Source organism: Bidens hawaiensis, unplaced genomic scaffold (assembly GCF_021521415.1).
Source record: "Bidens hawaiensis isolate Kalapana, Puna unplaced genomic scaffold, B.hawaiensis_p1.1 tig00044186_1, whole genome shotgun sequence".
Lineage (NCBI taxonomy): Eukaryota > Viridiplantae > Streptophyta > Magnoliopsida > Asterales > Asteraceae > Bidens > Bidens hawaiensis.
In genome coordinates, this window is record NW_027505881.1 from 97,954 (window position 1) to 115,732 (window position 17,779).

Sequence of the window (17,779 nt, forward strand, 5' to 3'; positions counted from 1 at the left end):
TCTCGAAATGCATGAGACAACCAAGTTATAGATATCATGGACATACCGGTTACTCTCTATAGTGGCACTCGTATGACATGTGTATATACTATATATTATATGTGTATTATATATAAAACAAATTTCACACACATACCGGAGGAATTAGGCTGCCTATATGAAACATGTGTACCTATCCCCATGACTCATTATCCCCATCTAAACGGTACATTTTAATTTTTCTTTTTGAAAAACATTTGCATGAGAAGACTTTCGAGAAGCTTAAAAACTGACCATGACCAAAGACCTCTACTTGGCATTAATACTAACAATTAACAAGTTACAATTCCGGCTTTTGCGCACAATCGAGCTACTCTTTAGGCTAAAAATTTTAATTTCTCCATCCCCACACTTGAGATTTACATTGCCCTCAATGTAACTCAGATTTTCAAAAACAGATGCAGACATGGGATGTTCATACCAACCACAATCAATTAAACATTTTTCACTTTCTCAAAAACTCTTTCCCTAATACTTTCTCGCATCCCCACACTTAAACGTTACATTGTACCCAATGTATATTTTACTTAACAATAGAGTATGGTACACAGAACTTAAACTATTTCAAAAATCAATGCAAATGAAATAAGCACATGCACCTGATTCAAATCTCTTATGTCAAACGGGTCCTGCTGATGAGTACTTTAGCAACCTTGACCCACACTTCTTGAATATGATATGACAATATCTACTTCACCGAATCTTGACAAAACCACCATGAGCTTCCCCACACTTAGGGCTTACTATGACCACAAAACACAAAACAAAAAGTAACACGCAAAAAGAAAACCAAAAATAGAGAAAACAAAACAAAACAAAAAGGTCGGGTTGCCTCCCGGTCAGCGCTAAGTGTTTGTTAAGGTCTTCAGCCAGACCGTTACCTCATTTTGCGGTTATGGTGGTCGCATGGAACATTTACCAGCTGAGTTTCCTATAAAAGCTCGGTAGTTGACACGCCTCGGTTCTATTTCCTTCTTCATATTCAGCATGTCCGATAAACCAAAGCGGTCGGGTGTGAATGCATATTTACCTTCAGAATTTCCAACATATGCTCGGTAGTGAACACGTCGAGCCCACACAATATTTCTTATCTTCAAAGCAACAAATATTGATCGGGGCCGAACCGAGCATTTTCCCACCGAGTTTTCCATGTATGCTCGGTAATTGAGGTAGTTTACCTTCTTTCTTGTGGTGGACACATCAGAAGAACCAGATCCAATATGGGCCCGTTTCTTAATACTTTTCCCACTATTCTTCACCTTCACCTTCACCTTCTTTTTATTTAAGTTCAAATCATCATCCCCAACTTTGTCAATATGAATAATGTGTAATGGAGGATTATCAGGATAATCTGAAACTATCTTAGTCTCTACTTCTTCTACTAATATCTCTTCATCAGGTCTAGGCATTCAGTTCCATGCTCCAACAATTCTGGATCATCTCCTTCAACTTCATCATCAGCAACTATAACCGTTGCATTCGATGGCTCTTCAGTAACCGGAGGAATTGGTGTGGTATTAGTCTCCGCAACCAAATCCTCAACTTCATTCTCTGATTGATCAAGATCCTCTTATATAACTTCCTCATCAACCATGGCACCACTAGGAAACTTTTCTTGTTCTCGTTAAATTTGAGCCACCTCTTCTAATAGTTGACTCACCAGGTTATCTTGAGCAGCATTAAACGTTTCCTGGAGCTCTAACCTTTGATATAAAGCGTGATTATGAGCTTCTTTATCTCTCTTCATCTCTTTCAGAAAATCCATAACGTCTTTCCAAGACGCTTCTTTGTTACCCGAGGAATCTTCTTGATCTTGCTGATAATTTCTTTGATATGTACCACCACGATTATAATATTAAGGGACTTCCACGTATACTGGTTGAGGTTGTTCATGGTAGTAGTCCTCCTCCTCCTCTTTATAACTCACAAACGTTGGATTTTCAGGTCCATCACTATCATACTCATCTGACTTATAATATCCCTGATAGTTAGGTGTAGGCGGTGAATAATTCTGGTATTGTCTATTAAGGCCCTTTTGGTTGATGTTCCTTCGATTATATTTATCTTGTTCGTAATAGATTTGGGGGTTATACGAAGGCGGTTCATGATAAATGAACAATACATATCAGCATCTTCCACGAATTCATATCCTTCATGTGGGTCATAGACCCAACTCCGTGTCATTGTGAGTTACCTACACACATGAAACACAAGAATACCCCGCATAAAATCAAACAAATAATAAAAAAAACTAAACTAAACTAAAGCAAAAAACAATAAAACTAAAACTAGCACTTTGCGTGTTGATTCCCCGGTAACGGCGCCATTTTGATGTAGATGTCGTGCTCTAATCAAAAACAAGTATTTATAATGCTTAAATACCTACAACTAGTACGGGTAAGTAAGGTCGTCTCCACAGGGAATCAGTGGAAAGTGCAAGTAAAGTTCATAACTAATAATTATTATATTAAGGTGGACAAACGATGTCAAGCGGTTTGAAAGATGATTTATTAAAACACGATTACTTTAAGTAGACTATAAACAATTATGAGAAAAGTGAATCACTTCAGGTTCAGGTAATGCGATGACCAACTAATCACAGATTCAGATAAATTGATTGCGCAATAATCACTAGACCTAATAGTTGGGTTGTGATGACAAACGATACCCTAACCGAATTGTTGACACAACTGAACCTGGTCTACCCAATTACCAGTTTTATATTATGAAAATCAATTAAGTTGCAATGACTAGCGGTTATTAGTTCAATGACACAAGAACCTAGTCCTAAATGTTGATGAACCCAACTAGAAAAGTGATGCAAAATTCAATAATCAAGAACACAAACTGTTTAAACAATCAATTGGCAAAGTAAACAAGATTAAATAAGAAAACTCAATCGAGTTCATAATCAATTAAGTATACCTGAAGTGGTCACAAGTGGTTTAGCCTTGCATCTTGATCTTGAATAGCTTCATTGATTGTTGCAAGGATGATAACATGGATGATTATGATGATTGGAAGGTGTTATGATGGTGGAGAATGGCCCCAAAATCGCCCCAAAACTGAATGATATTGAATGATATCGACTTGAGGGTTTTTGGGCTTTAAATATGGAAGAAAATCACCCAAAAACCCATTTTCCGTCAGACTAGACCGTAAGCTACGGTCTGGCCATCGTAGCTTACGGTCAGACCGTAAGCTACAGTCAGTGATGACTGCTTTACGGTACTGCTAGGCCAAAACTGTTTTCTTCATAAAATCTTCGTTTCAACTCCGTTTTCCTCCCTGTTTGCGGCCACATCTTCGTATTTCAATTCTCTATCATATCATAAATCATCACTTTCATTTCCAATTCATCATGAATGCTCCAAGTTAGCTTCTTTAAGCTCCGCACACCTTTAAACATAAAACCTATCAAAGTATTTGTGTTCGATACATATAAACAAGTAAAACACACAATATAAAATACTTAAAGCATGTACTTTTACCCATACATCACTACCACCGACAACTCACTCCTTCAAAACGGTGTGGCGGCTGGATTAGCTGCCAACGGGTCACACGAATCCGGAGGTCTAGGGTTTCTGTCGAAAGGGCGAATTGGTCAGAAAAACTCTAACCATATTTCATCATCCCGGCTTGACAAAACGAAATTAAAATGCAACCATTGTGGTATGATGAAACATACCAAGGACCAGTGCTTCAAACTTGTCGGCTATCCCGAGTGGTGGAACGACGGTCAAAAAAAGGGGAATAAATACGGGGGTAATGGTGCCGCTACCGTCGGAGTTGATGATACAAGTAACAACAACAACCAGATGAAGAGTGGTGGTGGCGAACATCCTAGGAGCTCCGACTTCGGTGGAATCGCATTCGCCGGTGAAGAAAAGGAGGGTCTGAATTACGATGGAGGTAACGGGTTTGAGATTATATTCTCAAACCCTTCCCTTTTTAATTTAAAATTCTTCGACCCTGATGTTATAAAACTGTTAAATACACCCACTGAACGACATGATATTTATAATAATGGACAAAGAGTTTTTAAACTAATTCTTTAAATGCCCCACCACTCGTTCTAAATTCTTTTGTGTACAATAGTAACAAAAATGAAGATATTTTCAAATATAAAATTAATAAAGTGACATAATATGGCAACACAAAATGGTAAGTTAAATAAATCTTGGATATTCGATTGTGGTGCTACCGATACTATGCCGTTTGATTTATCTGACATAGTCTCAAAAACTAAACCCAGAATTGACCACATCAAAACCGCTAACGGGGGAATAGTTCCAGTAAAGGCGGGGGGGGGGGGGGAACTATTGAAATATCCCCAACTTTAAAACTCTCAAACTGTTTGTATGTTCCATCTTTATCGCATAAATTATTATCTATTAGTCATGTGACAAAGGAATTAAATTGTACCTTCTTAATGCATCCCACATTTTGTATCCTACAGGATATCAGGACGGGAGAGATCATTGGGCGTGGCACTGAACGCCAAGGATTGTATTATGTGGAAGAGGTGACTCAACATGGTACTGTGATGCTAGCTCACGGAACTATTAATAGAGAGGTTTGGTTATGGCATAGAAGATTAGGACATCCTTCCACCGGTTATTTACATCTTTTATATCCTAAATTATTTCCTTCAAATAAACCATTAAATTTTGAGACTTGTGTTTTAGCTAAAAGTCATAAACATACTTTTAAACTAAACAACACAAGAGTTAAATTACCTTTTCCCCTTATCCATTCGGATGTATGGGGACCAGCAAAAGTTACCGGAGGACAACACTTTCGTTTTTTTCGTACTCTTTGTTGATAATTGTACTCGTATGACATGGATTTAGTTTCTAAAACATAAATATGAAGTTTTGAATAAATTTACTATGTTTTATGCCATGATACAAACACAATTTAAAACCAATATCCAAATTCTTCGATCTGATAATGGTGGGGAGTTTGTAAACGATTCAATGAAACAATTTGTCAAACAAAAGGAATAATTCACCAAACGTCTTGCTCCCACACTCCCGAACAAAACGGCACTGTCAAACGAAAAAATCGCATTCTCTTAGAAATAACCCGAGCGCTCCTGATTGAATCTCAAGTGCCTAAGTCTTTTTGGCCTGAAGCTCTTGCTACTGCCGCGTATCTTATCAATAGTCTACCAACAAAAGCCCTTGACCTTAAAACTCCTATCCAAGCTCTTTCTGAATTTACAAAACTACCACCCACCCTTACAGTACAACGACAAATATTCGGGTGCTCTGTCTTTGTACACATACCCAAAATTAACCGAACCAAAATCGACCCATGTGCTGAAAAATGCGTATTTGTAGGCTATGGTGTAAATCAAAAAGGGTATCGTTGTTACAGTCCAAAACACCGTCATATGTACACTACCATGAACTGTGACTTCCTTGAAGCTGAACTATTCTATACCTCCCAACAAAGTGGCCAGGGGAGGACGACCACGACACACTTAGTTGGTTAAAATGGGTTCCAAAATGGGCTCCATCCTCCCAAGAGGTCAATCACAGTACCCAAGATGAATCACCAAATTCACAAAAATCTGGACCAACAATCAGTGTTTCAGACCCAGATCCTCCCGACCTGACGTTTGAGGTAAATAATTCTCAAGCATCCGAAAATATAACTAATAAAGAGATTCATGAAACTCATGAGAACCTAAATACTGATATATCTAACAAGAATGAGAGAGAAGAACACATAGTGCAGGAAATACAAAAAGAACCGGTATAAGAAGAAACTGCTGAGAGGTATGTTCTACCACCAAGAGCTAACAGGGGAATTCCAGCAAAACGATACTCTCCAGAAAAACAATCTAAATCTTCTAGGTACCCCATAGCGAACATAGCCGAAGGGAACTTGTACAAAGAAGCAAAGGCTTTTACTGCATCCCTTTACACCGAAAAAATCCCAACATCTATAGAACAAGCCCTGGAATCAAAGAATTGGAAAGTTGCAATTGATACAGAAATGAAGACTTTAATAAAAAACAGTACGTGGGAAAAATGTGATATTCCTCCCGGAAAGAAACCGGTGGGATGTCGCTGGGTCTTTAGTATTAAATACAAACCAGATGGGTCTGTTGAAAGATATAAAGCACGATTAGTGGCTAAAGGATATACCCAGACATACGGGATCGACTACTCAGAAACATTCTCACCAGTAGCGAAGTTTGACACAATCCGAGTCCTATTTTCGATCGCTGCAAATGAAGGATGGCCTCTTCATCAATTTGATGTTAAGAATGCCTTCCTACATGGAGAATTAGAGAAGAAGTTTATATGGAAGCTCCGCCTGGGTACACAAAAAATTTCAAGGCTAAAAAAGTATGTCGGTTAAAAAAATCTATCTACGGACTTAAACAATCTCCTCGAGCTTGGTTTGGAAGATTCACTCAAGCAATGAAGAAATATGGATACCAACAAAGCAACTCTGACCATACATTGTTCCTTAAACGGTGAGGTAACTTTGTGACTTGTTTAATTACTTATGTTGATGACATGATCATTACAGGAAACGATGAAGAAGAAATGAAGAAGTTGAAGGCAAACTTATTCACAGAATTTGAAATGAAGGACTTGGAAGGCTTAAGTACTTTCTTGTAATTGAAGTGCTAAGATCTAAACAAAGAATATTCATATGCCAAAAGAAATACATACTTGACCTTCTAGTAGAGACAAGAATGATTGATTGCCAGCCTGTCGACACCCCATTGAGGGTTAACCATAAACTCCATATGGAAGAGAAAGCTGAACAAACCGACAAAGAAAGATACCAACGCTTGGTAGGTAAACTAATATACCTCTCGCATACCCGTCCAGATATTGCATATGCAGTTGGAGTGGTCAGCAAGTTTATGCATCAACCTCAAAATACCCACATGGAGGCAGTAATGAGGATTATGAAATATCTCAAATGAACAGTAGGCTATGGAGTTCTCCTTCAACAAAATAAACATATGAGGATCCAAGTATATACTGATGCAGATTGGGCGGGAGACCAAGAAGATCGCAGATCTACATTAGGATACTTCACATTGGTTGGCGGAAACTTGGTTACATGGAAAAGCAAGAAACAAAAAGTAGTAGCTCTGTCTAGTGCTGAAGCTGAATTCCGAGGCATTGCACGAGGCGTGGCAGAAGTATTGTGGGTTCATAAACTTCTGACTGAGATAGGGTTCCCTCCGACCAAAGCAAGTAAGATAATGTGTGATAACAAAGCCGCAATACAAATTTCAGAGAATCCTGTCCAACATGATCGTACAAAACAAATAGAGGTTGACCGGAACATCATCAAAGAAAATATTGAAGCTAGAATTATAGAGTTGCCTTTCATTCGATCAGAAGACCAATTAGCATATATATTAACAAAAGCCGTCAACGGAAGAAACTTTAACAGTTGTCTTGACAAGTTGAACATTGGAGATCCCACTACTCAACTTGAGGGGGGTGTTAGAAAATAAAAAGAAAAAGAATATTATTGTAATTATAGTGGATCAGCTCATCATCATTTCCATTTTATGAAGATTGTGACAAGCTTACATATCGGTCATTAAGGACCGTTGGAGATCATTCTAGAATATATTCCCAACTTCAATTGTGATTGTATTTCCTTTCCTAGCTCATAGTCTTCTCTATTTATGTGATATTGTTTCTCTGTAACATTACAACAATACAAGCAAATATACATATTTCAAATTTCAATCTTCAACAGGTCTGACTCACCAAAAAACACCATCAAGATGGAAAACCACCGTGAGTCGGGCGAGGGTGGACGTAGCCCGGGCTACCCTTCTCCATTCCTGCCGAAGTGCAATTTTTTTTCTTTCTTCACAGTTTTATGTTTGGTGATATCCTTGAGTAAAAATTAGGATACCACTCAAATTTTTTAAGAGCCCAGCACCTCGCCCTCAAAGTTTTTTTAAAAGAAAAATTAAATTAATTTTATTAGAAGACCGCATATTAACTAAAAGTCCAACTTAATTAATATCCCAAACTCAAATCATTTTGATGAGAAAAAAAATACGGTCTAAAATCAAATTTCTACCGTTTACTGACTGGGCGCCACGTGTCGCAATTTGCACTAATTTACGCCACGTGCCACAACACATAGCCTAACTAGATTTGAAACCCAACCAAAATTTGTAAAATAAAAGGCCGGTTTAGTTTCTATTTAATTTAAAGAATAACACGTATTTGTATTTTAGCCCAAACAAATTGATTATGGGTCATATATATTTTTGGTATCTCTATAAAAACATTTTATATTTTGGGCTCATTTTTACTAGCACAAGCCCCCTAAGGTCTCCCTCCGCATTCTCAGAAGTTATCATATTAATGGTGGTGTTTTAGTTCTTAGACTAATGGTGTTTCTTGGAGAGGAATGTAGAGTTTTTGGAGCGAAATTGTAGTGGTGATTAATGAGATTGTTTGTTTGACAATTTTCAAACGAGGTCCAATGAAGCTTAATGAGAAACTAGTTGCTTGTAATCCGAGCGTTGTGGCGGAGACTCTGTAGGAATTCGGTTAGTAAATAGTTTCAAAGATGGTGTATAAATAGCAAACAAGAAGACAACAAAAATCGGAATAAAGGAAACCGAAGTCGGATACCAATCACCGAACACATTCATGAGCCACGACAACTACGAGTAATCTAAAGGGTAGCTACAGGAATTAGGCGGAAAAAAAATTAACCAAAAAGATGGGGATGGTATGAGTGTGAGTTTCTATATGTGTTTTACCTCCAACATAATTATTGTATAGGTTTTCAGAATTAGTGATGCACGCAGCCACAAAGGTCTAAAAAGGATAAAACACAAAGCAAAGCACTTAACAAACCATATTTGATGATAAATTATTATAAATGCATTCAGAAATATGAATCAATACAAAATGCATTGTTATTTAGTTGATCGATATAAAAAGAAAGATTAGACAACAAGAAAAGCATGCGAACAAACTTACATCCCACTCATACTACGGGGGTCTGGGAGAACAAGAAAAGCAATGAGTCTTAATACACCAATATCATATCAATCTTGGATAGAACTCGTATATTGAGTATGAAGTTCTTTGACAAATGTACTTTTAAAACAACGAGTTACCCGCAACAACGGTATGCACAACAGGTTCGTGGTTTTGGCCGTCGAAAGCAGACAGTCATTATTACGAGAGCAAGAACGACAGTTATGAGTATAGTCCACGTGTAGTTGCTCTCTTTGTCTTCAAAGGAACAACAGCCTCCCATCTCTTTCTTAACTTCTGTGACTGATGGAGAGTTTGATATTTGAATAGGATTCGGTACGACTCCTTGTTAAGGCAGACTTGAGAGTTGACTAGATAGATGCAACTTGGTGTTTTTCTTTTATATTTCCTGTTGGAACCTTATTACTAGACCTTGGAATCCATCCTTAAAAAAGGGTATTTAACCAAACATATTCGAGGGCTTAAATTGTGAGTTTTATGGTCACAAAGAGACAATTGGTTTAATAAAATAATAGATTAATATATAATTGAGTGTTAGGCAAAAAAAAAATTATTTACTTATTTTTTGTTTGAATGGTGAATCATACACCACCAACTCCTACTTCTAAAGTACATAAACAGTCCCTCCTCATGTAAAGCGTCTTAGTTTAAAAAATAAAAAAATTAATGTAGATTAAATCATTGTTTTCTTTGTTTACCAAATAACAATAATGTCTTTAGAAATTGGGTCCATCAATATTGTTTATTTGTGTGTATTTAAGGGTAAATTTGGAAATTGACTAATTAATTTTGAAAGTAGACATTTATAATGGGACAAATAAAAAGGAAATGTTGACGCTTATAATGGGACAGAGGGAGTAACGTATTTCATGTTAAAATTTAAACCCGGGTTGATCTTTCCCAAAAAGCAAAATCCTCTACCAACGACTAAGGTTTGGAAAGGAATTGTAAAAAATATTCTTGCTTTTTTAATGATTAAAGTGTAATACGGTGATGAAGAAAGTTGTAAGCCATGAGGATTTGATTCGTTGGCAAGATCATTGAATTGGCAATGATAATTTGGCTTCAACTTACCCAACTTAATCTTGAAAACAATAAAGAATGTTTGATAAAAGACAAGAGAAGAGACTGATCAAAGTTGTGTTTGCAGTGGCGAATCTTCAACGTCTATTATGGATGGACCGACAATCACGAGAATTAAAATTTTCTTTTCTTACTTCTAGGTTTCGGGTCGGCAATCGTGTTCGGTCGGGTAAAACAATTAAAACTGTATATTTAATCACTCAACTAAAACACCAATTCAATCATTCAATTCAACTTACCGTTGTTAAACATAAAAAAAAAAACAATTTTTTAGACAAAATTACAAATTTTGTCATTTAAACATAGATGATTTACAGATCATGTCCTTTAAAAATTTTACTTTTAGGCAGTGTCCTTTACATGGCATATTTATTTGATTTTTGTTCTTTTGACTAACGGATATCCAAAAACTCAGTTAAGTGTTATCATATGTAAAACATGTGAGGGGAAAAAAAGGTAATTTGAATCTCTTATTATTATTGATAAATAATATATGTGAAATATCATTTAAAGACAAAAATGTGGTTTCGGTAACTTTTCTTCACATAAGAGGTGACACATGAGTTGGGTTGGGTCGAAACGGGTCATGGGTCGGAACTGGTTAGGGTTGAAACGAGTTAGGGTCGAAACGGGTCACTTAAAAAAAGGTTGTTTGGGTTCGAGTCGAAATGGGTTAGGGTCAACAGGTTCAGGTTAGAATGGGTCAATGTCGGAACGGGTCAAAAACGGGTTTCGGGTTAGTTTTTTTTACAATTGTCAGCGCGTTTTCAAAACGTTACAGCTCGTTTTAACAGCAAAATCTCGTTTAAGTGATTTTTTAGTTCGTTTCAGCACTTAACAGCTCATGTAAGCGATTTTTCAGTTCTTTTCAGCACCTTACAGCTCGTTTAAGCGATTTTTCAGTTCGTTTCAGCACCTAACAGCTCGTTTAAGCGATTTTTCAGTTCGTTTCAGCACCTAACAGCTCGCTTAAGCAATTTTTCAGTTCGTTTCAGCACTTAACAGCTTGTTTCAGCACATTTTTGTTTCGTTTTCTTCGACTTTTCAATTTCGGTTATACTGTCGGATTTTTTTGTTGTTGAACGAAGACAACGGGCGAAACGCTTTAGTTTTTTTACTTTTTTTGTTTCATATTTTGAGTTATGATTTTTTTTAGGTTCCCGCAAAAAAAATTAAAAAAAAAAGCAATAAAAATCATAACTTAAATATAAATAAAAAATTTCAAGTTTCACAACTTAGCTCCCAAACAAAAACTTTTTTGTTTTGGTTGTTCGATCAAGGTTAGGAGTGTGGACTATTGCTAGTTTATTTAAAAAAAATCATTTGGACTTTATACAATTTTTTTTTTGTAGAAAAATAGAGTTAAAATAATTTAAGTGAGGCTAGAACCCATGATTTTTTTTTTTGAATTCATAGCCCCTTGCTACTAAATCAAGCTAGTGGTTGTGTAATTATGTTTAAAAATTAAGCATATATATTGTTTTTCATATATATATATATATATATATATATATATATATATAGGGTTTGAATCAAATATAAATGAAATTAACGTACTAATTGTAAGAATCAAATATAGTAATTATATATACAAGTAGGGTAATTAATGTGTTTGTATATATATATATATGTTTGATTTCTTTTAAGAATTACTTTGAGTTTTAAGAACTCGGAAGAACTCAACGTAACAATTTTTTTTATTGAAATTTTTTTACACATATGTAATACGTAAGTTTAACTAACGTAAAACAAATTACAGTATTTTTCTACACACCGAATCGACTTAATGCACATGTGTAACTAACATTTAAATTTGTGTAATCATAAAAAATATTTATTCTCTCTCTTGATTAAATTCTTAATCATATTTATTCACAGCCACGTATTCCATACCCATTTAATTAAATGTGTGGTCCATATTGAATTCTTTTACAACTCATCAAGGTTCTCAAAATATCCATCCCCTATATATATATATATATATATATATATATATATATATATATATATATATATATATATATATATATATATATATATATATATATATAGCAAGGTTATAATAAGAAATAGATTTTTCCTAAGAAGTGTAGGAAGTGTGTTTTCACCATTAGATATAATAAAACACACCGCACAAAAAACACACCGCAAATAAAATAAAACACATCGCACAATAAACACACTTTCCATATCCACCATCAAATCAACATATCTAACGCACTATATTACTTCTTACACTTCTTAGACACACTCGACTTTTTATTATAACCCCACACTATACAGGTGTTTGCGATCCTCACAATTGTCACACCCCAACCTAAGGCGGAAATGTCGGGGCGTGAGCTGATTGCTCACAACTCTCAAGGTACTATCATGCAATATTAAAGGTGACCATATCTATTAAATTTAATTAAGTATTTTAATGTACATGATTTCATAAATAGAACAAGTAACGACAAAATAAAATTAAAGTTCTTGTTTCTTCTCTCTAGCATGCAATTCTAAGTATCTTCAAACAACTTGAGAATCACATTACACGATAACCTGCATATGCGTTATAAAAACAAATAGGTTTGTTAACACTAGGTTGAGTGAGTATAACACAAGATTTAAGACACTATAATAATAATGTAACATCCCGTTTCCCGTTTTGGCTAATAAAATAAAATACGAGTTATTATGAGTTGGGCTAGTGTTGGGTTAAATAAAAATGGGTAATGGGTTGGGATTAATAAGGAAAGAAGAAAGACCATGGGCTTAAGCCCATGACCCATGATATAAATATCTTAATTATCCATTAAATCCATTCATTCTCACCCATTCCATACACCACCCAAAACACACACTTAAGCTCTCTCCCATCTTTCTCTCTTTCTCTAGCCATAATAACAAGAAGAAACCGAACATCATTCCAAGGTAATGATAATGTATAATATATGGATCCTAATCCGCTAGATCTCGTCGCGAAACGACGAACCGACACCATAAACCGTTAAAGTCATGAGGTGCGGATGGAATCGGGTATAAAACGATCAAAAGATGAGCTTAGGGGTCACCCTATCTCAGATCTGAATCGAACGGGATGAAAAACGGTGGAAAACGAGTGAGATCTCGTTTTTTCGGCGAGATCCCGGTTTTACGGCGACGACGGTGCCGGAAAGACGGTGTCGGAAAACGGCGTATGAGGTTAAGGATGTCAGAGAATGTTTCTGACATTCTCTGACCAAACCCTAATTTGTTAACGGAGGAATAACGAAATAACAGTAGTTCGTTATGCCCATTCGTTAAGGAGAAGTAACGAATTAATAGTAATTCGTTATCCCCATTCGTTAAGAAGAAGTAACAAATTAGCAGCAGTTTGTTATAATCGTTCGTTATAAAGGCCAGTTCGTTATAAAGGCCAGTTCGTTATAAGAGTCCATTCGCTATAAGGGTTCATTCGTTATAATGGTCCATTCATTATAAAGGACCATTCGTTAAAAGATAACGAATCAGTTCATTCGTTATGGGCGCCATTCGTTAAAGAGCAGAATAACAAGTTAAACTTTGAAAGAACGACAGAAAGGTCCTTGGACTTATAATAAAATGGAATAATTACAAAGAAGCCCTCAAACTTTATGATTTAGCAAATAAAATAATAAATTAGAATTCTAATGAATAATGTGTTAAGACAATTAATGAAAATAATAAATTAGAATTCTATAAAAGCTCGACCCCAGCCAGGGGCTCTGCCCCTTCGACCCTGGTAGGGGCTACCGCCCCTAGAACCCCGTTGCCAGGGGCGCTGCCCCCGGACCCCCGTTCGTTGAGGATTATAAGTAAACTAGAAACGTGATATGGTAGAGATAATTAATTGATACGTGTAATTGTTATACAGTTAGTCGCGCACAGCTAAATAAAGGAATAACCATTAACATTGAACGTAACATAACTCTGATGAGTTTCTAGCCCTATTTCCTTGTTATGTTTTCGGGGCTGTGTGCATACTCAATGTGAACGTTAATACACTTACCTTAAACGGTAAGTGTATGATATAATGATTGATGTGATAATATGTATAAATGTTATGAATGAATGTTTTTCGGTGCGGGAACGATCTTCGGATATTGCACGCATCACCTATCAAGGTGAGTTATGACAGATGTATGAATGATAAATGAATGATTATGAGAATGTATGAATTATATAGTTAAATGTATATGTAAATATGTGTATGTATGGTTGAAAGGAAAGAAGGGACCAGACCCTACTAATATCTGAGATAGAAGGGACCAGACCCTAATAATATCTGAGATAGAGAAGGAAGGTACCAGACCCTAATAATATCTGAGATAGAGAATAAAGGGACCAGACCCTAATAATATATGAGATAGAGAAGAAAGGGACCATACCCTACAAATATCTAAGATGGTAAAGATAGTTATGTATGTATTATGAAATTATGAAAGCGTGATGGTATGAAAGAATGATGAATGTATGTATGTATGTATATATATATATATATGAAAGAAAGAAAGTATGAATGCACGAATGAAATAAAGGTAACAGGCTAAGTAAGTAATATGTATCTTCGGATACGTATGTATGTATGAAATGTGAATGTATTGTATGTTGCCATATTAACTAGAACTCACTCAGCGTAGCTAACTTTTAGTATACACGTAGGTGAATAGACTGAGACAGCTGGCCTAAGGAGGACACATGGCAGGATTTGAAGAGGCTGACATATGAAGATATGTCATGATGTTTTGATATTACATTTTAAGTTATGTTTAAAAATACAAGTTATGAATATTGTACTGAATGGTTGACTAATGTTATTATTCTGCAAAAGTTCAAATTAACTCTGATATTTGGAACTGTGTTTATGAGTAAATCCAACGCGTATGTAGGGCACCGGGATCGGGGCCTTACAAGTTGGTATCCGAGCATAAGTTCGAGAGAATTAAGCATCCTACATGCTAAAACTTGAACAAAGAATGGCACGTAAGTAAGAAAAGAAAGAAGATTCCAGTTCAAGATAGCCATGTGTCACTCAAGCAATCTAAGTAAAGGTAAAGTAGATGATTAAATTCATGTGTAATGTAAGAAAGAATAAGAAGTAGCTTAATTTCTAGAGATAGGAGTATTTGATAACGTGAAAGGCTTGATTGTTTAACTTTTAAGAGTAGAACTCAGCACAAATATACTCGCAATGGGAAGTGTATAGGACACGGAGAGTAATGTGATAAGCTAATCACAGCTGGCCACTGTTATTACCTGTTAGCCTTACTATCCTTGTACTAAATGGTTCCATGAGTGATGATGTTTGTGTTGGACGAGAAGGTCATACGGGACGTCGTGGCAAGCCACGCATTACCCTAGAACATCCTGTAGAATCAGCTGCGAACACTAGAGAGGAAGGAAGTAAAGCTGGGCGGAATCTGAGCAACAATGAAGGGTATCAACTTGAACCTGCTGTTCAAGCAGCTATTGCTCAAGCTGTAGCGGCTGCAGTGAAGAATTTGCAACCTGAAAAGTATACTGAAAGCCATGTGAGGACCGCTGAGAGGGCGGGGGATGATGGTAAGAAAGCTGATGGTAGAAAAGGCAATTCGAGTGAAGTTCGATCTGTGAGAGTTGATGACAGAATGAGAGGACGAGGTGGGTGTAACTATAAGTCATTCAAAGGTTGCGACTCGCCGAAGCGGACTAGTGTAGGAGATGTAATCGCTACTCTCCAATGGATAACCGGAACATCATCAAAGAAAATGTTGAAGCTAGAATTATAGAGTTGCCTTTCATTCGATCAGAAGTCCAATTAGCAGATATATTAACAAAAGCCGTCAACGGAAGAAACTTTAACAGTTGTCTTGACAAGTTGAACATTGGAGATCCCACTACTCAACATGAGGGGGGTGTTAGAAAATAAAAAGAAAAAGAATATTATTATAATTATAGTGGATCAGCTCATCATCATTTCCATTTTATGAAGATTGTGACAAGCTTACATATCGGTCATTAAGGACCGTTGGAGATCATTCTAGAATATATTCCCAACTTCAATTGTGATTGTATATCCTTTCCTAGCTCATAGTCTTCTCTATTTATGTGATATTGTTTCTCTATAACATTACAACAATACAAGCAAATATACATATTTCAAATTTCAATCTTCAACAGGTCTGACTCACCAAGAAACACCATCAAGATGGAAAACCACCGTGAGTCGGGCGAGGGTGGACGTAGCCCGAGCTACCCTTCTCCATTCCTGCCGAAGTGCAATTTTTTTTCTTTCTTCACAGTTTTATGTTTGGTGATATCCTTGAGTAAAAATTAGGATACCACTCAAATTTTTTAAGAGCCCAGCACCTCGCCCTCAAAGTTTTTTTAAAAGAAAAATTAAATTAATTTTATTAAAAGACCGCATATTAACTAAAAGTCCAACTTAATTAATATCCCAAACTCAAATCATTTTGATGAGAAAAAAATACGGTCTAAAAACAAATTTCTACCGTTTACTGACTGGGCGCCATGTGTCGCAATTTGCACTAATTTACGCCACGTGCCATAACACATAGCCTAACTAGATTTGAAACCCAACCAAAATTTGTAAAATAAAAGGCCGGTTTAGTTTCTATTTAATTTAAAGAATAACACGTATTTGTATTTTAGCCCAAACAAATTGATTATGGGTCATATATATTTTGGTATCTCTTTAAAAACATTTTATATTTTGGGCTCATTTTTACTAGCACAAGCCCCCTAAGGTCTCCCTCCGCATTCTCAGAAGTTATCATATTAATGGTGGTGTTTTAGTTCTTAGACTAATGGTGTTTCTTGGAGAGGAATGTAGAGTTTTTGGAGCGAAATTGTAGTGGTGATTAATGAGATTGTTTGTTTGACAATTTTCAAACGAGGTCCAATGAAGCTTAATGAGAAACTAGTTGCTTGTAATCCGAGTGTTGTGGCGGAGACTCTGTAGGAATTCGGTTAGTAAATAGTTTCAAAGATGGTGTATAAATAGCAAACAAGAAGACAACAAAAATCGGAATAAAGGAAACCGAAGTCGGATACCAATCACCGAACACATTCATGAGCCACGACAACTACGAGTAATCTAAAGGGTAGCTACAGGAATTAGGCGGAAAAAAAAATTAACCAAAAAGATGGGGATGATATGAGTGTGAGTTTCTATATGTGTTTTACCTCCAACATAATTATTGTATAGGTTTTCAGAAATAGTGATGCACGCAGCCACAAAGGTCTAAAAAGGATAAAACACAAAGCAAAGCACTTAACAAACCATATTTGATGATAAATTATTATAAATGCATTCAGAAATATGAATCAATACAAAATGCATTGTTATTTAGTTGATCGATATAAAAAGAAAGATTAGACCACAAGAAAAGCATGCAAACAAACTTACATCCCACTCATACTACGGGGGTCTGGGAGAACAAGAAAAGCAATGAGTCTTAATACACCAATATCATATCAATCTTGGATAGAACTCGTATATTGAGTATGAAGTTCTTGGACAAATGTACTTTTAAAACAACGAGTTACCCGCAACAACGGTATGCACAACAGGTTCGTGGTTTTGGCCGTCGAAAGCAGACAGTCATTATTACGAGAGCAAGAACGACAGT